At 44.1% G+C, this 24827-nt stretch overlaps 1 protein-coding gene across 6 annotated transcripts in view; it reads left to right on the top strand.

Annotated features, from left to right (window-relative positions):
• Positions 1 to 24827, top strand: part of LOC136833119 (TGF-beta-activated kinase 1 and MAP3K7-binding protein 1-like) — a 532423-nt gene that overhangs the window by 312499 nt on the left and 195097 nt on the right. The gene's annotated exons all lie outside the window — the stretch shown is intronic.

Here is a 24827-nt window from a genome sequence, read left to right as displayed (position 1 = left end):
TTTTATTTTATTTTTAATTTTACGTCAAGATCTTGTTTAGTAGAAATGTAGTCTGTCATTTGTGTTAAAAGTAATCTGGGGCTTTTGTTATGATTTATTATTTTGCTATTCTTCAAAACAAAGGATGTCAAATGAAGGATATATATATATATATATATATATATATATATATATATATATATATATATATATATATATATATATATATATATATATATATATATATATATATATATATGTATGTATGTATATGTAGTAAACGAGCTTTAAGAAGCAAGCTGAGATTTGAGCTACTAGCCAGCGAGCCTGGGAGACACCATCTCCCAGTGTGTCCGCCATTGCCAGCACCGAGATGCCTAGCCGAATGGTCTCGTTCAGTTCATGTGGTTATGTTGCAGTGTGAGCATCTCCGCAGCATCTCATAGCATTTCTCACTGTTTTCTCGCTGTGCCCATGTATTTTGGAACATTTCTTAGTTTTCACCATGGGTCCTAAGAAAGCTGGGGAGTTTGTTAAAAGGTTTGCTGAACTGGTAGAAGCAGTACACAATGCCCAGCAAGTCTTCAACTGTGGTGAGACAGGGCTCTTCTGGAAAAAGATGCCAAGGAGGACCTATATAACGGCAGAGGAGAGCTTGCCAGACCACAAACCTATGAAGGATAGGCTAACCCTTGCGCTGTGCATGAATGCGAGTGGCGACTGCAAAGGTAAGCCGCTACTCATATATCACTCAGAAACCCCCAGAGCCTTTAAATCTCACAAGATTACCAAAGAAAATCTGCAGGTTATGTGGAGGAAAAACTCAAAGGTGTGGATCACCAGGGATATCTTTATCCAGTATGTAAACGTGGTCATTGGTTCTAGCATCAAGAATTAACTCACCTCAAATAACTTACTCCTAAAAGCTCTTCTTGTCCTTGACACAGACAACATCTACAAAGAATTCAAGTTTATCAAGGTCTCTTTTCTCCACCCAATACCACGCCTATCCTGCAGCCCATGGACCAGCAGGTGATTTCAGATTTCAAATAGCTCTTCACCAAGCACCTGTTCAATAACTACTTTGAGGTTACAGAGGCCACAAACCTCACCCTTTGAGAGTTCTGGAAAGATCACTACAATATGGTGACCTGCCTCAAAATTATCGACATGGTCTGGCAGGGTGTTACAAGGAGGACCTTAAACTGAGTGGAAGAAGCTGAGGTTGTGTCCAAATGGGACTTCAAAGGATGTGAACCTGTACAGTAGAGCTTATGGTGGAGAATATTGTGTCCCTCGGAAAGTTCATTGGCCTGGAAGTGGATGAAGAAGACAGCGATGAGCTCATCGAGGAGCACAACGAGGAACTGACAGTGGAGGAATTAAAGGAGCTACATCAGCAGCAGCGTATGAAGGCTTTACAGGTTTTGGAGGAGGAAAAAAAAAAAAAATATAAGCCCTTCTTTAGCTGAGTCGGTTGAGTTTCAGACTGTCATTCGATGGGCCGGAGTTCAATTCCCGCGGCTGGCTGATGAAGAGTTAGAGGAATTTATTTCTGGTGATAGAAATTCATTTCTCACTATACTGTGGTTCGGATTCCACAATAAGCTGTAGGTCCCGTTGCTAAGTAACCAATTGGTTCTTAGCCACGTAAAATAAGTCTAATCCTTCGGGCCAGCCCTAGGAGAGCTGTTAATCAGCTCAGTGGTCTGGTAAAACTAAGGTATAAGGAGGAGCAAATCTTGGAGGAAGTTGCTACAAATGAGATTAAAGAAGTGTTGGGAATGTTGGAGAAAATTGTAGTATTTATTGAAAAGAAACACCCTGAAAAAGTTGCAACGGGTTGTGTGTCGGAGCTGTCAATGACACTTGCCTAGCTCATTTTGAAAAAATTTTGAAAGACAGGCAGGAACCAACCTCCTTGGACAGGTCTTTAGTGGAACGCCCTGCACGTGAAAGTGAGGAAAGTGGTGAAAAAGGCAAAAGTCAGAGAAGAAAAAGTAGATTAACACTTAAATGCCGAGCCTCTATTTACAAAAGTGTCTGCTGTATGCCAGCGGGGTTTGGGAGTTACAGCAGAAGTGGAAAAAAAGTTTTTTTAAAAAATCACAGCATGCTTAGTTTTTAAGATTAAGAGTTCATTTTTGGCTCCTTTTTTTCTCATTGCCTGAAGTTTAGTATGCAACCTTCAGAAATGAAAAAAAAAAATCGTGAGCAAAATGGTTAAAACTAATGAGCTGTTTTTTTTTCATTGTATTGTACACTAAATTGCGATGATTTGGTATATAACAAATTGTAAAACGATCAAAGCAACACAGAGAAAATATTATCACAAAATGATGCATGAATTCGTAACGAGTGGACATAAAAAAAAAGTTTTTTTCAAAAATTCACCATAAATCGAAATATTGTGATAGAGACTTCCTGCTTGTTGCAAGATGAAGGTAAATGATTGAATATTACTAGAATGTAAGAGTTTTAGCATACAATTGCATTTTTCAACCATTTCGGTCGAGTCAAAGTTGACTGAAGGTTGAAATTTTGGCACTTATTGTGATTTATATGAAAATATTTCAGAACTGATAAAAGCTACAACCATGAGTTATTTTTTGTTGTATTTTACATGAAAGTGCGCACATTTTCATATATAAAACTTTATGTAACGCCTAATAGAAAACGTGCAAAAATTACGGCAAAGTGACATAAGGAAAATTTTTTTCAAAAATTCACCATAAATCGAAATATTGTGCTAGGGACTTCTCGTTTGTTGCAAAATGAAGGTAAATGATTGAATATTACTAGAATGTAAGAGTTTTAGCTTACAATTGCATTTTTCGACCATTTCGGTCGAGTCAAAGTTGACCGAAGGTTGAAATTTTGGCACTTATCGTGATTTATATGAAAATATGTCAAAATTGATAAAAGCTACAACCATGAATTATTTTTTGTTGTATTTTACATGAAAGTGTGCACATTTTCATATATAAAACTTTATCTAACGACTAACAGAAAACAGTGCAAAAATTACGACAAAGTGACTAAAGAATTTCTGAGATTTTCAGCACAGTTAGCGCAGACCTAAGGAAAAAGTTTTTTTCAAAAATTCACCATAAATCGAAATAATGTGCTAGAGACTTATCGTTTGTTGCAAAATGAAGGTAAAAGATTGAATATTACTAGAATGTAAGAGTTTTAGCTTACAATTGCATTTTTCGACCATTTCGGTCGAGTCAAAGTTGACCAAAGGTTGAAATTTTGGCACATCATGATTTATATGAAAATATGTCAAAATTGATAAAAGCTACAACCATGAGTTATTTTTTATTGTATTCTACATGAAATTGTGCACATTTTCATATATAAAACTTTATGTAAAGGCTAATAGAAAATGGTGCGAAAATTACGACAAAGTGACTAAAGAATTTCTGAGATTTTCAGCAGAGTTAGCCGATGCTTTCTTTTGGGATAAGAAAGAAATTCGCGCATGCGCAGCTGGGTCACGCTTGTAAACAAAACAACAGCATGATCCGTGAACTCCCAGCATCCCTCAAGGCGTGTAATTTAAAATTTTTCGCAAATAAGTATTTTTCCGCAAATATTTAAAAAACTTTTTGTAGTCGACGTATTTTATGTCCACTTGGCACCCGACAGACAATTTTTGTCGACGTAAAATACGTCCAGTCGGCGTTAAAGGGTTAAAAATAAAAAAGTAGCAATTAAGTTTAGCAATAAAGTGTAGCATACATAGTGTGTAAGTTAAATATAGCAATGCAGCATTAAGTATGTAGTGAGTAAGTTAAGTTAGCTATAGAGCACGGCGTGAAAAAACTCAGTGAAGAAGATTAAAAATAAAAAAGTAGCAGTTAAGTTTATCAATAAAGTGTAGCATACATAGTGTGTAAGTTAAATTTAGCAATGCAGCATTAAGCATGTAGTGAGTGACTTAAATTAGCGATAGAGGAAAAAACCTCCCCCGCCAATCTCCTCCGTCCCACCACCACCCTCCGTACCCGCTGAGACACTCACTAGCTCGCTCGTCTCACTGCCAGCGTCTTCATGTGATCTTCAAGGTAAAGTACACTTAATAGAACCAGTTTATTTCTCTACATTCACTTTTATCATTTATTATTTTTATACATTATTTGTTATTTATAAAGTACATTTTTCTTATTTAAAAACACGTAACAACAAAAATTGGTGTGTTTTTCGGGGGCGGTGCAACAGATTCATAGTCTTTCCATTCATTTTAATGGGGAAATTTGATTTGATTTACAAGCAAATTGAGTTATGAACTCAGTCAGATATATATATATATAATATATTCCATTCATTTTAATATATATAATATTATATATATATATTTGATTTATATATATAAATTGATATATATATATAATATATATATATATGATATATATAGTATATAGAATATAATATATATATATATATAAACTATATATATATCATATATACCATATATATATATATATATATATATATATATATATATATATATATATATATATATATATATATATATATATATATATATATATATATATATATATATATATAATATATATATATATATATATATATATATATATATATATATATATATATATATATATATATATATATATATATATATATATATATATATATATATATATATATATATATATATATATATATATATATATATATATATATATATATATATATATATATATATATATATATATATATATATATATATATATATATATATATATATATATATATATATATATATATATACATATATATATATATATATATATATATATATATATATATATATATATATATATATATATATATATATATATATATATATATATATATATATATATATATATATATATATATATATATATATATATATATATATATATATATATATATATATATATATATATATATATATATATATATATATATATATATATATATAATATATATATATATATATATATATATATATATATATATATATATATATATATATATATATATATATATATATATATATATATATATATATATATATATATATATATATATATATATATATATATATATATATATGTATATATGCATGGTTCTATATGACTCATATATATTACTTTATATATATATATATATATATATAATACACCATAACATAAAAAACACAAACAAAAAGAAGTACACGGAGTTCTTAGGGCTCTTCTCTAAAATGGGAAGTACCCAGGTGAAACACGTGGATATAAAAATAGTTATATTTTATAGCACACACGATCAAAGGGAAAATTAACTGAAAACACGGTAAATTACTGCATGAAGTCCTCCCAAGGAGGGTAGGAGCTTAGGAATGCCAGGAACACGGACCAAGGATAATTCTGCTACAGGCGTCTTTCTGAAACGATATTAGGACCCACGTTACACATCTAATGCTGGAATTTGGGGAATGAATTACTCGGGGTGCACTGAAGGCGCCACGGACTCCCCGAGGCGTTACTTGTGACTCAGAGGAAAGAAGCTGTGAACACGTGGGCCTGGCTTGAACCAAGAAATATCAGGAACACAAAGTTATAGGCCCAGAAATTAATAAATGCAAAAGGGCTAAGTAATCGTGACTAGCAACTCGTTTTGGTTACATTACCACATTTGTAGGGGCGTAAGGCTGACGACGTCTTCTGCCAGGGACCACATGTGGGAGCATGGACAAAGGGCCTCCCTCTCCAAGGTATTGCTTCAAATCGTAGATTGGGGTGGAAAAGGACACCCGTGGGATGATGAAAAGGCCGCCGTTGAGTATCAGCTCGCGTTTGGAGACTTGCAGTCTGCTAAGGCCACGTGGATCGGGGCACGGAGCGCAAAGGGCGGCGATGGACTCCACGTGGTGGCGAGCTGAACGGAGGGCAGGGGGGCAAGACCTGCAGGAGCGTGACTTCTCCTCTTAAACTAGCGACCGCGTGTGAGAAAGGGCTGTCTCCGCCCTGACCTTTTATTGCTTCTGGACGGGGGTAGGGGGGGGGCGATGTCCTGACCCAGGGCACGCTGCTATCTCATAGAAAATGGCATATTTTCCCTGTACCAAAGAAAACAGTGCAAAGCAGATTACTGTTCCCCAACAATTATATTTCTGAGCCCTTATACCCCGGACTTTCACTGGTTCAAACTAACCCAATCCAGTATCCACTATTCCTCCCAGGCTCAAAGTAGACAGAGGCCTATCTATCGGCCGAGCAAAGCAGAAAGGAGGGCGCTTTTTCATAGCGTATTTTGGCACTAATCTTTACAGCTCCCCTGGCATGATAATATTCACACCTATAAACGGGTGCGAATATTGATAACAGCAAAAATGAGCAAAGAAAACGTTCGACTTTACTCTATCTTCTGCTTTGCTACAACTGTTACTGTACTTTATTTGCAAAACTCTGCTGCCACACTGATCAATAACAAACTGAAGGTTTACTTTAGGAGCAGAGTGCAATTTAGAATATACACCAAAAGGGTAAACTTGTTTGCCAATTACTTATTGCTCAAATACTTCCTAAGTACTGATTCTACCCATTCTTTATTCGATTTACTTTACTGGGGTAATAAGGCGCTCAAAAGAAAACAAACAAAGAACACTTCAAAATAACAAAATAACAACAACAAAATAAGGCATACAAGGCAGGATTTAAAAGGAAACAAATGTAAACCCACTGATTTCTTAATGCTATCCTGGAATTACATGCATGCTAATAGTTGTGCCTTGAAGAGGTGGCATTCGTGACAATACATTGTAGTTTTTAAATAATATCCCCTTTACCAAAATTGTAATAATAGAATTCAATTCTTCTTTTCAATCGACCTCCCACTGTTCATAAGCTCGACGAGCCTAGCTAATATTTCCCACGAACGCTAAACTGAAGGGACAATAACTTGACAGCTGTGAGGCAAAGAGATTATTCGCGGGTTTTAATTCGCTAACTTAAACGACGCTAAATTTTTACGTCTGCAGCTTACAACTCGGGTGTAAGCTATAAATAGACTACTCGACGTATGAATGGGAGGAATAAACACATGAAGGGGAAAATGGACCAGGCTAACATTCTCCACAGGGATAACTCAAAAAAAAAATGTAAATAAAAAAGAAACTACACAGAATAACAAACGAAGGACATTACTTCTTACTAAAGGGCGGGCCACACCGCGGTGATTAAAAGGGCAACGTTAAAACTCGTAAGGGCAGGAGTCTTGTGACTCGAGATTCGTTAACAAATAGAGAAAAAGATTAAATGCAAGAGTAAATAATATACACCGAAAACGAAGGATCACAGAGTGAGGTATTTATGGTTTATGTATTAATCTAACTTCCGTCGCCAACAGACGACGGTCAGAGCTAACTCTCAGCCCAAGGGCTGGGAAAGGAAACCCAAAGGGCGCGACCCCTTCAGGGAGAGCTGACACGCCTGCCTTGTGCCAAAGGACGGGGCGTAAGGCGTGCCACTTCCCACTCTGTCCTCTTACTGCTTCAAAATAAAATGATTAGTGCATTTTAAAAGGGGATGATATCCCATATGTTAACTGCCGCTTGCGGTGGTAAGTAAGGGAAAGTGTGAAGGAAAGATCGATAGAGAAGGATGAGGGATAGAAATTCCAAAGGAGAGGAAGAAGATAGCGGAAGTCCTTGACATCCTCTCCTGGATGAAAGGTGCCAAGACGTTCAAAGATGAAGAAGTGGTCCTATGCCATAAGGCCCTTGAGGCTTTATTCGCTATGCTGTCGGGACAGAATATCTGCGATTTTGTTGTCGGTACCTTTGATGTGCTTGATTCTCCAGTTATAATCTTGAAGATCGAGGCACCACCGCATTAGCCTTTTGTTCTGATTTCGGAAGGATGTCAGGTACCTCAAGGGGTTATGGTCGGTATATACGGTGAGCGGGAATCTATGATCGGCATGGTATGATTCAAAGTGCTTCATAGCCAGAACCATACCCAGCAGCTCCTTTTCTATGGTACTGTAGCGGGTTTCGGCGGGTTTTAATTTTCGGGCATAGTAAGCAACGGGATGCCTGACGCCCTCTTTCTCTTGGAACATTACTGCTCCAATTCCCACGTCGCTGGCATCAACGGCGAGACAGAATGGCCGCCGAGTCGGGGGTGGAGGACCGTGGAGGCAAAACGCCTTGAGGTGATCATACGCCCTTCGCACTCATCCATGCACCGAAGGGCGCCTTCCCACGAAAAGGTTGGTAATAGGGGCAGCCGCGGGGAAGTTCGAATGAACCGCCTAAAGTATTGTACCATGCCAATAAAGCGTTGTGCATCCTTCTTCAGACGGGGGTAGGCCATGTCTTGATGGGCTGAATATTTGCTGCCTTCGGTGCCAAGCGCCTGTTCTGGACCCAAGGACGTGATCTCCCAACCCCGAACTGGCACTTCTTGAGGTTGATTACCAGATTAGCCTTACCCAACACCGTTAAGATCTTGTCCAGTATGGCTATGTGTTCTCCCAAGTGAGGGCGACGTGACAATGTCGCCAAGGTATACCACACAATTGGGGATGCCCGCTAAGATTTTATTCATTAGCCTCTGGAAACAGCTGGGGCATTTATTTAGGCGAAGGGCATGACCCGCACTGGTAGTGTCCACTGGTGTGATAAATGCTGTCCGAGGGCGAGACTCCTCCGACAGGGGGACTTGCCAATACCCTTTTCCAGATCTATCTTACCTTACTCAGATAGGGCACACTACCGAGACTGTCCAGGCAAGTCTTGATCCGGGGGATGGGATAGGGCTCGGGTTCCCCCTCATTGAGCTTTCTAAAATCCACACACAGTCGATCTCCCCACCTTCCTTAGGGACTAGAACCACAATGGAGAGCCCAAGGGCTGTAGTCGGTTTGATGAGTCCAAGGTCGAGTTGGAGCTTGACTTGTCCTCGATCCTACCAGCCTTCTCCGGGTTGACCCAGTAATATCCCTGGGCAATAGGTTTTATGCCCTCTCTGATGTTGATCGAGTGGTGCAGGACGTCCATGCACCCCAAGGAATCCCGCACAACCTGAGTGTGGTGGCGTAACAGGTTTCGGTGCCACGCCCTCCCGTGGGGAGCCCAGGCCTGGGGTGATGAGGTCCAGGTGCTGCAGTACTCGGAATTTAAGGTGGGGTCCCAGGGCCAGGGCGGCGGTGCCCACCACGGCTTAATGGCTGGAGTGCCTCCTGGGGTGGCTCTTCTTCCCGAGGGTGGAATGGTTTTAATAAATTTATATGGAGCCATTTGGCCCTCCTTTCTTTCCGCAGGCCGAGGTAGTTAAGGGTACAGCGTTTCCCCAAGATTTTGTGGGGCCCGTGAAATGTGTCTCAAGGGCTGGGTGGCACCCGTCCGGGAGGACCAGGACTTGATCCCTGGTTCAAAGAACGGAACGGGCTGTGACATCGAACTTTATCTTGACCCGCTCCTGAGTGGCTTCCTCAGAGGCTTGGGCCACGCCCAGGCCACCCGGAGGTTCCTTTGAATCTGGGGCAAGTCCTTCGCCCACTCGCCTGGTCGGGCTCACCCAGGCGTCGAGAGGATGTGGCGATGGGGGCCCGGTGGGAGGGGCATATAGGAGCTCGAATGGGCTGTAGCCCGTGGTCTCTGAGGTGGCATGGCGAGCGGCGAACAGTGCATAGGGGAGGTTTTCCTCCCAAGTCCCTCCTCCTTCGTGCTCCAGTTTCTGAGGGTCGTCGCCATGACTGGTGAAACCTTTCGATGATACCCTGATTCTCGGGTGATATGCCATGGAGGTGAAATGTTTGACCCCGTAATGGCCATGCCGCCCCGAACTCCTTTGAAGTAAAGTGCCGCCCCTGGTCCGATTGTATTGTGGTGGGGAACCCGAAACGGCAGAAGAACTGCACCAGGGCCTTGACGGCATTCTTGGAGCTCTCGCTGCGCACCGGGATTGCCTCGGGATATCGTGTGAAGCGGTCAATGACGGTGAGGCAATGCATATTCCCGGACTTGCTCCTGATTCGACCTTGAGGAGTAAAATAATCTACTGACGTCCCCGACACCGGCCGCTCGGATGTTCCTGAGGGGGCTTTAGGGACCACCTCGTTTGGATTCCCCGCTACTTGACAGGTCGAGCAGGAGGCTACGAATTTCTTCACATCCTTCCACATGCCAGGCCAGCAGAACTTGTCCTCTAGAGCGCGGGTGGTCCTTGTTACCCCGAAGTGTCCACTTATGCCGTCATGGGCGAGACCGAGAACCTCCTGACAAAGGGCAGGGGGGACTACCACAAGCTTATTCCTAACACTTGCCGGGTCATGAGGACGCCTGGTGAATTTGTACAATATGTCTTCTTCCAGTAGGTGCGCCTCTCGGACGAGGTCCTCTATGTCGTTCTCTGTTGTGACGGCCTCCTGACGGAGGCGTTGCAGGGTGACGTCCTCTTTCTGGGCCTCTATCAACCGTTCCCGGCTTAGGGAAGGGTGGGATGCAGCGGCCCCAGTGATGAGGAGGGCGGTAGATGGCGCTGGGGCCTCGTCACGTTCTGGAGTTGTTGGGAGTTCCTGTAGCCAGGGGATGGATCCCAAGCTCAGGTCCGGAGGGAGCAGGGGGTCCGCAACACCTTTGGAGGCCTCGACAGGAGCAGGCAGCTGGGGAGGCTCCAGGCACCTTACGGGTACTCGGGGGTTCCTCCACTGGATCAGGTCCTGACCCAGAAGGAGGGGCTTCCCCGTCGTGAGGGTTGCTGCGACCCCGAAGAGGTGCTCTCTCTCCCGGGAGGAGTCACTCGTAGTGACTTTTAGGCGGACGGTGGGGAGGTCCTTCCTGTCCCCATTTATCCAGAGAATCGTCATCCTCTCCCCTTCTTGGATGACGGCCCCAGGGGGGACTTGGGCGCGGACTATCAGACTCACCTCCGACCCGGTATCAATAATATTCTCAAGCTGCGTGGGGGGACTAGACCCATCCAGAGGTGCAACTCTGATGGATTCCAGCCCAATCCACCTGGCGGGTCGCTCCGGGCAGGCCACAGTGCCAACCGTCTTGGGTCTGGCAACGTTTCTAGGGCATCCTTTGTAAGAGGCGGAGAAGTGTCCCGATCGTCCGCAATCCCGGCAGGTGGGGGGGCGGGTGCCCGGGCGGGGGCCAGCTCCTACCCCGGGGTTTGGTCTAGTCACGGGCACGGGCGGAGGGGGTGGCCCCCGCGGCGGCGGGTGTGAGGGCGCAGGGGCCCTATTCCGGCGTTGGCTCGGGGCGTGCCCTGGCTTCCTGCAATATCCGCACACCAGCGGCTTTGGAGATGGCTCACTCTTGGGCTGAGGGGCTCCCGAAATCCAGGAGGGGGGATGAATTTTCCTCTTCAGGGAGCTCTCCTGGGGGTGATGGGTGTCCCAGAGATCCGCTAATCGTCAGCAATCAGCTAAGGTGGGGGGCTCCTTCTCGGCGATGTGCGTGGCGAGGGCCGGCGGGTGTAGAGGAGGAAGTGCTCTATTTTTATTTGTTCGATGGCCTGCGTTGAGGGTCGTAACCCCACGGACTCGAACCATTTGGCACGGGCACGCTTGGACTGGTATGCCCAGTCTGCCCAGGTCTGATTGGCCTCCTTCACTAGCTGCGCCAGCGCCTCCTCCAGCGTTCAGGGGTTATCTCGCACGCTTTGCGATGGGCGTCGACCTCCCAGTTTTCCTGCTCCTCCGGCGGGAGGGCCTTGAGACAATCAGGCCTTCCCTCCAAGAAACTTGCCCAACACCAGGGAGAGTTCGGCGGCACTCAGGGGGCAGGCCTTTAACACGGTCTCGGTGCTGTCGAGCCACACCTCGGGCTCAGCTTCCGTCCACTTTGGCATGCAGGCAATAGCCTGGCTGAAGGCACTCATTCTGGGAGGCAGGTGGAGACGAAGGGCCACTCTGTTGCAGCATGGCGAGTTCATGGGCACACTGCTTGTCCCTTTCTTCCCTCTCGGCTTCTTCTCGTCTCTCCTGAGCCCGTCTCTCTGCTTCTTCTCGTTTCTCCTGGGCCCGTCTCTCTGCTTCCCGTTCCTGTCTCTCTGCTTCTTCTCGTCTCTCCTTAGCCTGTCTCTCTGCTTCTTCTCGTTTCTCCTGAGCCTGTCGTTCTGCTTCTCGTTCCTGTCTTTCTGCTTCTTCTCGTCTCTCCTGAGCCTGTCTCTCTGCCTGTATGGCGTCCATCCTCTCCTGTACCCAGTCTCTTAGTTCTCTCCCGGAAAGGCAGAGTTCCTTCCTGAGGACATGAAGAACTTGAAATCCTCGCTCTGCTGAGACCGTGTTTACATTTTGCAGGCGGAGAGGACGCTGAGTAACACACAGATTAATTTCCCAGAGCTGTGAATCTTGGACCCTTTTCCAAAGGACGTATGATTGGTTTCCGATTTACCGACGGAGCGGGCTGATTGGGGACGATGGGTTAGCAATGATTGGTCTCCCGATTCACCGACGAAGCGGGCTGATTGGGGACAATGGGTTAGCAATGATTGGTCTCCCGATTTACCGACGGAGCGGGCTGATTGGGGACGATGGATTAGCAATGATTGGTCTCCCGAATTACCTACGAAGCGGGCTGATCGGGGACGATGGATTAGCAATGATTGGTCTCCCGGTTTACCGACGAAGCTGGTTGATTGGGGACGATGGATTAGCAATGATTGGTCTCCCGATTTACCGACGGAGCGGGCTGATTGGGGACGATGGATTAGCAAAGATTGGTCTCCCGATTTACCGACGAAGCGGGCTGATTGGGGACGATGGATTAGTAATGATTGGTCTCCCAAGGTAACGACAAACGGGCTGACTTGGGGACAATACAGGAATGTATAGGTCTCCCTAATTACCGACAAAACGGGCTTACTTGGGGACTAGATTGGGATATATATTTAGGTCTCCCGAATTACCGACGAAACGGGCTCATTTGGGGACTGAATGGAAAATGAATTGGTCTCACCAACTGACCGACGAAGCGGGTTTATTGGGGACAAGAATAGAATATATAGGCTCCCTAGAATTTCCGCACAGACGACGTCTGATCAGCGAGGGCGCTAGTTTTACTGACTTATGGGAGAAGTGTTATTCTCAAGGGCAATTAGGTGGGTGGCCATCCCACATTCACAACAGATAGGCAACACACGCAGCCGTAGTAAAAGCACAAAACAAACACAAAAAAAAAAACAGAACAATACAGAACATATAATGTCAGACCCCCAATAATGCAAAACAATTTGGTAGCACGAAGAAAATCAAACAAGCAAATTTTTACACATTCCTAACTGGGCCACGAGATGACGGTCCAAGGTCGTTTCTCCTGCCGGTGTGTTTGTCTTTTAAGCCGTCTGCGCCAAATGAATGAACGACGTAAACAAACCCGGGACTTCCCCGGACTGAGAGACAACGGTTGTTGACCCTTTTCGTCCTTGGCGTATAATATACGCTTTCGCTCCTATTTCTAAAACGAGAGAGAGAGAATGAGTCAGCGATGCTAGTCTGACTTTCGAACACGTGGTTTTCCGTCGATTTCTCGCGCCTATCTAAGGATTCGGTTTTGAAATCACTCGTTTCTACAGGAGGAATATGCGCATTATTCCTTTAATGATTTAGCACCTATATAACCTAATTGAATGGCATGCAAGCCACGTGCAAAGGCTTCCAAAGCTAAGTTTCGGCGATTCTCTCTCTCGTTTTCCTCTGACATGCGCCCTACTATAAAAAAAATTCCTAGGGTTAGTCACGTTTTCTAAAGCGTCCTACGCTAAATAAACACAGTTTACTTATGCAGAATTTCCTTGGCCTGTTGCGCTGGCTTTTCAAAGGTTCGTAATCTGTCTTGTATCCAGCTTAGCTGAGGTAATTGCTGATTTCACAAATTGCAACACAAACAACAAAGGGGGAGAGGGGGGGATGCAATCATTACGAGAATCACTGGTCAGGTCGCCATTTTTATATGTTTCCTGGTGCAGGTGGTTCTTATGACTCCACATTTATTACTTTACTCGAAAATGGCCTTGTAAGATACCCAGGACATATAAAACACAAACAAAAAAAGAAGTACACGGAGCGGAGGGCTCCTTCTCAAAGGGAAGTGCGTGAAACACGTGGATATAAAAATAGTTATATTTTATAGCACACACGATCAAAGGGAAAATTAACTGAAAACACGGTAAATTACCGCCGCAGAAGTCCTCCCGAAGTGTGGGGGGGGAGCTTGGGAATGCCAGGAACACGGACCAAGGATAATTCTGCTACAGGCGTCTTTCTGAAACAATGTTAGGACCCACGTTACACATCTAATGCTGGAATTTGGGGAATGAATTACTCGGGGGTGCACTGAAGGCGCCATGGACTCCCCGAGGCGTTACTTGTGACTCAGAGGAAAGAAGCTGTGACCACGTGGGCGGGCTTGAACCAAGAAATATCAGGGAACACAAAGTTATAGGCCCAGAAATTAATAAATGCAAAAGGGCCAAGTAATCGTGACTAGCAACTCGTTTTGGTTACATTACCACAATTGTAGGGACGTAAGGCTGATGACGTCTTCTGCCAGGGACCACATGTGGGAGCGTGGACAAAGGGCCTCCCTCTCCAAGGTATTGCTTCAAATCGTAGATTGGGGCGGAAAAGGACGCCCGTGGGATGATGAAAAGGCTGCCGTTGAGTATCAGCTCGTGTTTGGAGACTTGCAGTCTTCTAAGGCCACGTGGATCGGGGCACGGAGCACAAAGGCCGGCGATGGACTCCACGTGGCAGCGAGCTGAACAGAGGGCAGGGGGGCAAGACCTGCAGGAGCGTGACTTCTCCTCTTAAACTAGGGACCGCGTGTGAGAAAGGGCTGTCTCCGCCCTGACCTTTTATTGCTTCTGGACAGGGGTAGGGGGGGGCGCGATGTCCTGACCCAGGGCACGCTGCTATCTCATAGAAAATGGCATATTTTCCCTGTACCAAAGAAAACGGTGCAAAGCAGATTACTGTTCCCCAACAATTATATTTCTGAGCCCTTATACCCCGGACTTTCACTGGTTCAAACTAACCCAATCCAGTATCCACTACTCCTCCCAGGCTCAAAGTAGACAGAGGCCTATCTATCGGCCGAGCAAAGCAGAAAGGAGGGCGCTTTTTCATAGCGTATTTTGGCGCTAATCTTTACAATATATATATATATATAATATATATATATATATATATATATATATATATATATATATATATATATATATATATATATATATATATATATATATATATATATATATACTGTATATATATATATATATATATATATATATATATATATATATATATATATATATATATATATATATATATATATATATATATATATATATATATATATATATATATATATATATATATATATATATATATATATATATATATATACAGTATATATATGAAAAATGTTAAAGCAATAGGACTCGATGGAATTCCTGCAGAGGTGTGGAAAAGCCTGGGAGAAGAAGGAACAGACATGCTGTGGGACCTAGTAAAGAAAATGTAGTCAGGAAAAGATACCAAAAGAATGAAGAGAAAGTTTTATTGTGCCCATCTACAGGGTGTTTCGAAATTAGAGCCCCCCCCCTCTACAGCATGAACTAAAATTGATATGGACAAAAACAAAAGTAATTCAGAACAGGTATTTATTTAAGTTTCTCTCTGAGTATTTAATATTTTGTGTGGCCTCCATCTGCCTGTACCACAGCCTGCATTCTTGAGGGGTATGATTTCAGCAAATCGCAAAAAAGCTGAGACTCAAACTCCATTTCCATGAGCACTTCAGTCACCTCTCTTCGCAGGTCGTCGAGGCTTGGTATACCATCATAGTTCACTGTGTGCGCTTCAGCACAATCCTTTAAGACACTACCAATGTTTTCACACACATTAAGGTCAGGGGAGCTACCTGGAAATTCACATGATGAGAAGAAATCGATACCAATGTTTCGAAGCAGCTCCTGTGTCTGAAGAGCCTTGAAACATGGTGCCTTATTATGCAAAAATGTGACTTTTTCAGGATCTTTGAGTAAAGGAAACACTCCACCAGTAAGCACAGTTTCTCTGAAGTATTCGCCATTCCATGACTGTCCTTTTTCTCTGATGATCCACATTAACTGTTTGGCTGTGAAACGGAGAAAAATTCCCAAACATTCAGGAAATTTCACAACTTGGCGATAACGCACATCATGGCTGATATCATCCAACTTTGCAGCCAAAGTGATGTCATTTTTATGATTCGGTTTCCTGACTGTGTAAATGAAGAATTCATCTGATGCACAACATGGAGAAAGTCAGCATCATCCCAGTCTTTAAGAAATGAACCACAAAACCATGCATGGTCTTCTATCTGTTGCTGAATGATGTTGGGCTTGCTGTTAACATGAAATGACTTGATACCAGATTTTTTCAACTCACGATATACAGCACCATAACTTCTTTTCTTTCCCCTTTTTGTTTCTAGTTCAATCGCCAATTTACATAAAGACTTTCTTGGTCTACCCACTGCCTCAGCTATGATGTCTTTTGACTCCTGAGAAAGGACTTCAGGCCTTCCAAGATTCTCACTCTTTTCGCGATGACAGTCATATGGATTTTTGTTCCAGTTTATTTTAACACATGATCCATCTCTTTTAATGTATTTAACTATCCAGGAACGTGAAATGAAGGATGCGCCAGCATCCCTGGCCTCTCTGAAGGTTATAGCCTGGATTTGGTCAATCCATCTGATTTCCTCCGAGTCGTTAGCCATGGCTGTATCTAACTCCGTCTCTCAGTCTGAAAATACAAGAAATGTAAAATGAAAAATAGCTTAATAGAAACCTAAAATAATGTACTTGGAGATAGGCTATAGTAGAAAACCTCATAACTTTCCATTTGTTCTGTGGAGGGGGGGGGCTCTAATTTCAAAACACCCGGTATAAAGAGAAGGGTGACATCCAGGATTGTGCAAGCTACAGAGGAATAAAGCTAATGTCTCACACCATGAAAATCTGAGAAAGAATAATGGATCAGAGAATTAGAGAAGAAACATATGTAGGTGAAGAAGAGTTTGGTTTCATGCCAGGAAGAGAAACGACAGATGCAGTGTTTGCCCTCCGACAGATGATGGAAAAACACCGATGCACATAGTATTCATAGATCTGGAAAAGGCGTATGATTAGAGTCCCACGTCAATAGGTTTGGAGGTGTATGCGAGTAAAGGGAACACCAGAGAAGTGTGTGAGGTTGGTCCAAGATATGTATGAAGGAGCAAAAATGCAGGTTAGAAGCAGTGTTGGGTTAACTGAATGGATACCAGTAAGAGTTGGTTTACATCAGGGATCTGCTCTGAGTCCATATCTTTTTGACCTGATAATGGATATGCTATCTCAAGGAATAAGAGATCAATCCCCCTGGTGCATGTTGTTTGCTGATGACATCGTGTTATGCAGCACCAGCAGAATGGTAGTGGAGTCAAACAATGGAGGAAGGTACTGGAAGACAGAGGGATAAGGATCAGTAGGAAGAAGACTGAATACCCAAGTTTTAATGAAAATCAGGACTCCGAGATTAGTATGGAAGGGACAAGGTTGAACTGAGTAGAAAAATTTAGGTATCATGGTTCAGCAGTGGCTGATGATGGAAATTTGGATGTAGAAATAACACACAGAGTGCAGGCTGGATGGAAAAATTGGAGAAATATGTCAGGTGTCTTGTGCAACTGCAGAATCACATAAAGGTTAAAGGAAGAGTGTATAAGACAGTAGTGAGACCAGCTTTGATGTGTGGAGCAGAAACATGGCCGGTAAAGAGAGTGCAAGAGAAGAAATTGGATGCAGTTGAGATGAAAATGCTTAGGTGGATCTGTGGAGTAACAAAAATGGACAGGATCAAAAATAAAAGAATAAGAGGAACCACTAAAGTCATAGAACTATCAAAGAAGGCCCAGGAAAGAAGACTGAAGTGGTATGGCCATGTGATGAGAAGGGATGAGACATATGTAGGGAGGAGAGTGATGCAGATAGAGATGCCTGGTAGGAGAGCAAGAGGAAGACTGAAGTGGTGGATGGATGTAGTTAAAGAAGAACTGAGAGGCAAACAATTATCAGAGGACTGTGTTTGACCGAGCCAGGTGGAGGAAAGCTGACAGAAACATCAGCTCCACAAGGAACTGGAAAAAGATGCAGTGAAAGAAGATATATGATATATATATATATATATATATATATATATATATATATATATATATATATATATATATATATATATATATATATATATATATATATATATATATATATATATATATATATATATATATATATATATATATATATATATATATATATATATATATATTGTCACAGTGTGCTCCAAGTACCTGATTATTACACAACAAATCACAGAATTCAAAAATTTACCTCACTTCAGCCAAGTACCTGAACTCTCATAACAATAAAAATTATGACTGAGTACTCTAAAGGTAACAGTGATCCCTTAAAAGCTTATTAATCACGTGAAAAATTAAACTAAGTTTATCAAATCAAGTGTTAGGTAAATACCGGAGACGTCACGAAGGAAGGAGCGGCAAGAGAGTGTTGAGCTGGCTGCACCAGCACGAACTGTTGGGGTTGGGCCTTCAAGGTAGAAGGCTGGCAAACTGTTGAGACAGGTACAGCCTGGACAACAGCCTGCTGGTGTTGTCTCCTGTGCCTCCTGTATCGCTTGCCAGGTCTACCCTGAGAGCCGCGGACTCGGGGTTCCGCCAGTTAAAGGCGGGGATACCCCAGCGGGAGCGCAGACTCTGATTTGCCCTGGTTGCCTCTGCCAGGACATTGTTGACTTCTTCTTCCGGGAAGAGGTTAGCCCCCAGAAGGAACTTTTCATGAGCTTATTAGGCTCATGTCTGATGGTAGCATCGTTGAAGATGAATTTGCGGCAATTCAATCGTGCTACCATAAAGTCAAACAAGTCCGCCTGAAATCCCGCCAATAGGGACTTCGTCAGGACTTGGAAGAGTTGCTCCTCCGCGAATGTCACAGCGGTTTGCTTCCATCAGGCACAGTGAGTTCAGTGATCGCCTCAGCCGACACCTAGCCTCAAACTCTGCTTTGAGGAGAGCCTCTGGCAATTTGGGAAGCTGTTCACTAAATAGATTAGATGCGCACTCCGGGTCCAGCTTACCCGAAGTAAAGGTGGCCGGGGCATCTTTCCAGAACTCATCGTCTCCGGGGAAGATCAGCGAGGTGGGATCAGTCTCCCGGAGCTGAGGCAACGGCTTACCCTCCGAGCAAGCCTGGGCCGTCGCGAGGGCTACCTTAGTCATGCAGGGGGTTGGGATCTTATCACCCAACGAGAACATTGTGAAGTTGCCCTTGAAGGGGGTCAACTTTGTGTTCTCCGCCTGCCATTCATTACAGGAGCGCATCAAGGCGGACTGCGCCTGGTCCCTCGGGAAGATTACTGTCTCCTTTGGGACCTTATCTGACCTCACCCAAGCTTCCTCCATCAGTCTGGCGAAGCCTGGGTTGGGGGCCAGCAGATCAGGAGGAAAGAATTCTAACTCCTCAAGTCTGCTCGTGCCTAGACCCTCGATGGTAAGGGTATCTTCATGCCGGGGAGCATGAAGGGCAAAACGCCATAGATTCCCCTTGTCGAATGGAGGGAGGGCGGAGGCGTCCGGAACGGGATAATGTACTGCGGACCCGCCGGAGCGCATGAACCCAGAGAGCATGGTCTCCTGGCTCTGCAGCCTCTCCGTAAGCTTACTCAGCTTAGCATCCACCTCCGAAGAAAATTTTTGCAAGAGCATCCCTGCAAAAGCCTCCGGGTCAAAGGCAGGCTGGCGAGGAGGGCTAGCCTTAGCTGCCCTCGAACTCGCACTCTTAGCTGAGATAGTGGCCTTGCCTGTGGAAGCCACCGGACTATCATCCCGTGGCTTCCCCGGAGGGAAGGGGGTTGCTTTGCAGGAAGTCGCGGACTTATAGCCCTTCGCCTTCCAAGTCTTCTTCAATTTGGGGACAGTGGATTGTGCACCGTCCCTCAAAAGAGAAGACTTATGAAACCCCTGAAAAGAAGCGGTGGAAGAAGGAGAATCAAAAAGGGAGCCCGCCCCCACTGCCTCACTTACCTCCCCACCTACCTCCTGGTCCTGTTCCATGTTCATAGGTTCCAGGTCGAGATCTATGGCCGCTACTTCCTCCGACACCTCGGCGTAGAGGCTTTCGTCCTGGAGAGGCTGAGTTTCTACCTGGATCTGCTCGATAACAGGAGCAGCGACTACCGCAGGGACAGCCGCTGAGATCCGGGCGCCGGGGTAAAGCAAGTTCCGGATGTTCTCATCGAGAACATACGGTTTCCCCGACGAAACATTTCTTCCGAACCCAGCCACCCAGGCTCGAAGAGAACCTGGCGCGTCACTCCGGGAAGCTTCGTCGGCCTGGAAGAGGGGAGGGACTTAACAACCGAGCACTTGGTGAGAGATATATAATTCATATATTAAGCCCATAACGTAAATAAAACAAGTGAGGATACCAGGAAAACTAAAGGCAGTAACTATAAGCTTACCGACTCGTCCTGGACACGCTCGTAAAGAGCAAAGCAGACCTCACAACCGTCCGGGTGCCACACGATTAGGTCATCCAGCCCGACTGCACAGCCCGCATGGGATCGACAGACGACATGCCCATAGGGCTGGTGCAGTACCGCAGAACACCCGGGCTCCTCACAACGAACCGTCTGTAAGTATAACAGTATATGAACCTACTAATTTAAGGGACTTCAAACTATAGTAGGTATTGGAGTATGTTAAAATAATTTATACCGGACCTGCCGGAGGATTCCGGCGGGACGATAAATTAGAGCAAAACATGACCACACTAGATCAAGGAGCGCCGGAGATAGTTCAGCGGAGTAGGACCTTAATCTAGGATCATGCAACTCTTAATAGTAATTTTACTTAAGAATAAATACTGCCGGAGCCCGGCAGCAGGCCTTAGTTTATACCGGGTCCACCGAAGCATTCCAGTGGGGTAAAAAACTAGAGCAAAACATGATATATGCATAAATTATAACGGCACTAAGTAACTGGTTAACGATATAGGATAACAATACACTGTAGGTCGCCGTGTTCCGGCGCAGACCCCTCTGGGATCCCGTACCTCTGACACTTGGTTACAGCGGGGAAGGCGGGGTAAATCATTACCATGAGTCATTACGCAGCTAGAGAGCTAGATGTGACTAAAGCCAACCCACGGAAGACCAAAAGCATCGGAGGCAACGGGAGGGCCGGGGACGGCGGAGCGGAATTAGTGAGCAAGTATTTGAACCCTGAAAGTGATCGGAGTTCAGCTGGATCCACCGGAGAGCGAACCAACAAAACACTAGCCGAGCGGATGACATTAGGACGGGGCCCAGGAGGGTGGGTGACTCTCGACTGGGAACCCGACCAGTCCCCCTCCGTGTGACAATCGGAGAGACCGACGTCTCGCATGTGAGGAGATGACATACCACCGGCAAGACAGGGGAGGGGGGGAAGGGGGAGGTTTGTACAGTACTTGGAAAGTGGGCCGAGTTTTGTTTTTAACAGGACGGGGGATACCCCCACACACTGACTGTAACTCCCTGCGGGGCGCTGAAGCAAACGTATCGACTACCTATTAGTAGGGAGACTCATGACACTCACTTAAGTACTAGGGAAGGATAGGGTAACAGCATTAATCTAAAGTAATCACCAAACTCTCACCCTCCTCATGAAGGCGCAGCCTAGACAATCGGGGAGGAGAGAAGGAAGAAGGAGAGGGTTGAAAGGGAGAGAAATTCCTGTAACGTAGTCCAACCAGCAACCGACCCATAGGGTAGAAGGGCAATGCTTGAAGAAGATACCCCATATTGTTTGTCTTCTCTCTCTCCCTCATCAGAGGGAGGAGGGGACAGGGGTTTCAGATACTCCAGCAAACCCAAAACAAGCGGTAAGGCGGATGGAACAACAAACAGGAACTCCTCGACCAGCCTACCCTCCTCCCCCCGCTCAAGCGACATAGTCGGGAGAGATGGGATCTAAGACAATGCGAAACCTAACCTGAATGGCCTAACCCACCGATTGGAACGAGAGGGTTAGGCTAGGATCCCCAATTTCTAATAAAATATTAAAATTAACCAGTATACATATAAGTACCCGTAATATGAATACATATACAAAATTATAAGAACTTGTGCTAAGCATATAGCCTAACTGAGCAAGGCGAACAGGAAGTAGGCAGCCATTAGACTGCACCTGACGCCGAGCTTGGATCATAATAAAGCTAAATTATTCATGACATCCAATACACCATAGGTCAGAAGCTGACAAAAGAAAGCACCACCCTGGAGAGGGAATCTGCTCGAACGAGCCTGGTATACGCTATGAATTAACTATAAGAACCAAAATAAGAGGAGGAGGCCTCCGTAAGGAACAACGCTAATCAAGGTACCAGACCTGCTCGACATAGAAAAACGTCTCCAAAGGGAACTTCTTGAAGGGGAATTATAAAACCTGAATGAAAATGTAAGCGACCGAAAGAAACCCTTGCAGAAACCAGCTGCAAGATTGTACTTCAAGGTCATCATGGCTGAGGCGGCGAATGCCGGGGAGCGTCCGATATATGACCCTGTAAATATTAATTTACGGGCCTATAAGAGCCTCACAAGTAGTAAAAACCCCACAAGAAGATGGTACTTAACTTAGACACGGTGAAATTACTCGATGACATGATGAATTCAATCCAAAATTTGCCAAAAAAGGGGCAGCACAAAAAAAGCTTTGGAAAACAAGCACGTGCTAGAATGGAATGAGTTCAGATGGCGCTGGGGTCGTCGGTTGGCGGGCGGGTGAGTATGAGCGCTGGATCAGCTCCCCACATTCTGGGGTTTTGTCACTGGGATATCTTCAGAGTGCGGTCCTGTGGCAGTGACAACAATCACTCACCCTTACCTATACCGACGTCTATTTTATTATAGATGATCGATCTGGGGGGTAGTAACCCCAGCATTCCTGATAGCTTTTTCTCTGGTATATTTAGCAAAGTATTTACCTAGAAATATGTGCTGGATGGATATTTCACCCACAGGGCCTCCCTCAGAAATAGATTTTTCCTTTGTCAAAATCCTTTTTCCTTCATTGTCCCAGATTTCAAAAGCTGGTACAGTCTACTAGCTTCCTGTGGAACCACTTGCCAAGTGCCCTCAAATTAGCCAAACAGTCATTGGTTAATTTTTTGTTCAACAGCATGCAAGAGAATAGATTCCATTGCTGTCCATTGTTCTATCCCAGACAGAAGGAAGGGAAGTTGTCTCCCATCCTCCTTTCCGAGTCGTTACCTTCCCTTATGGTTTTGTAAAATCTAGTTTACTGTAAAGAAGACCTAACATTGCTAGGTACTTAGTGTAAAAACTACAGACTTCATCTATCCAACATACTAGTCCGTATGGAAAATGTTAAGTTCCCTCCACACTGAGATCAAGTACCTTGATATTACAACCTTTATGGCATACAAGGCAGCATTGTCAGAACCCTTGCTTTATGGTTTTGGAATTGATTCCAATATAGTAATTGTTATTTCCCTTCTCCAGTCACTTTGCATTGCAAAGATCAGTTCCTGCAAGGCCTCTGGTCCCTTAATAAGGTTCTTAGACTCCTGTCACCCCTCAGCTAAAAGAAAAAATAACGGAGCTAAACAGTGGCATCAACATTGATGAAATGTCACATACATACACACAAACACACTCACACACACACGCACACACAGGTATACAAGTCGAGCTTCCATGATATTATGAGGTGAAATAAAAAATAGCAAATTTAAAAGTAATTTGTATTTTTCCTTACATACAAGCCTGAAGTTCTTTACATAGGAATTTTGATTGCAAACATGAGCTGGAACAGCCAAACAAACTTATTGACAAAGTAGTCAACTACCAATAGGTGGGGTGAAGCCCCACTCACCTGTGGGTCTGCATTCCATTTTGCCTTCCGGCCCATGTACCAGAGTGAGGAGTGGCTGAGGTGGGCCATAAACAACTTCAGGTTTGTATGTTAGTTAAATTACAGATTACTTTAAAATTTGCTGTTTGTTCCTACACAAATACAAATTTCGTTCTTTACATAAGAGACTTACCCATTAGTGGGAGGAATCTGGGTACTCTTTGAACTGACTGGTAGGTTAACCCAACCTGGGGTGTTATCTTCCTGATCCATTAGGAGCAGAGGAAGGAACCCCGCACCTCTAGCATATTGCGTATATGGGATATAGTAGATGCTTCTTGGACCATTGAGTTAAAGGTTTATATTCTATTACTTATCAGGCTGTATGAACCCAGTTGGAGTATAGGAGACAATAAAAGAGGTAAATATGATCAACGAGCTTGCCTTATTGTCTGCCCTCCTCCCCCCTGGCCAAGTGAGGAGGGGAACTTGCATCCCTTCATTGCCAATGAATAGATTGGTTCTCAATCAGGTAGCCAACCTGCATTCACATCTGTCCAGGTAGTATATGGAATGGCACTCTGACTCTCCATTTCTAGAGAAGAAGGAAGTAAAGAGGAGGAGAATGACTCTCCATTTACTAAAGAAGAAGGAAGTAAAGAGGAGGAGAACCGGTTACTCCTAACCTGTCTCCTGCCAGTGTGATACCTAGATGAGGTGCTACCTGTCCAAAAGGGAGGTGGGCTTGTTAACCAAACCACTGAGCAGCCATCATTGATCCATGGAAAGTGTGCCCAAGGCTAGCAGGTAAACCAACATGCAGGTGACCATACCCAGTCACCTCTGCATGTAATATCTGATAGCCAACAGGCTCCTACTG

This window comes from Macrobrachium rosenbergii, chromosome 51 (genome assembly GCF_040412425.1).
Source record: "Macrobrachium rosenbergii isolate ZJJX-2024 chromosome 51, ASM4041242v1, whole genome shotgun sequence".
Taxonomy (NCBI): domain Eukaryota; kingdom Metazoa; phylum Arthropoda; class Malacostraca; order Decapoda; family Palaemonidae; genus Macrobrachium; species Macrobrachium rosenbergii.
This window is presented reverse-complemented; position numbering and strand designations above follow the sequence as displayed.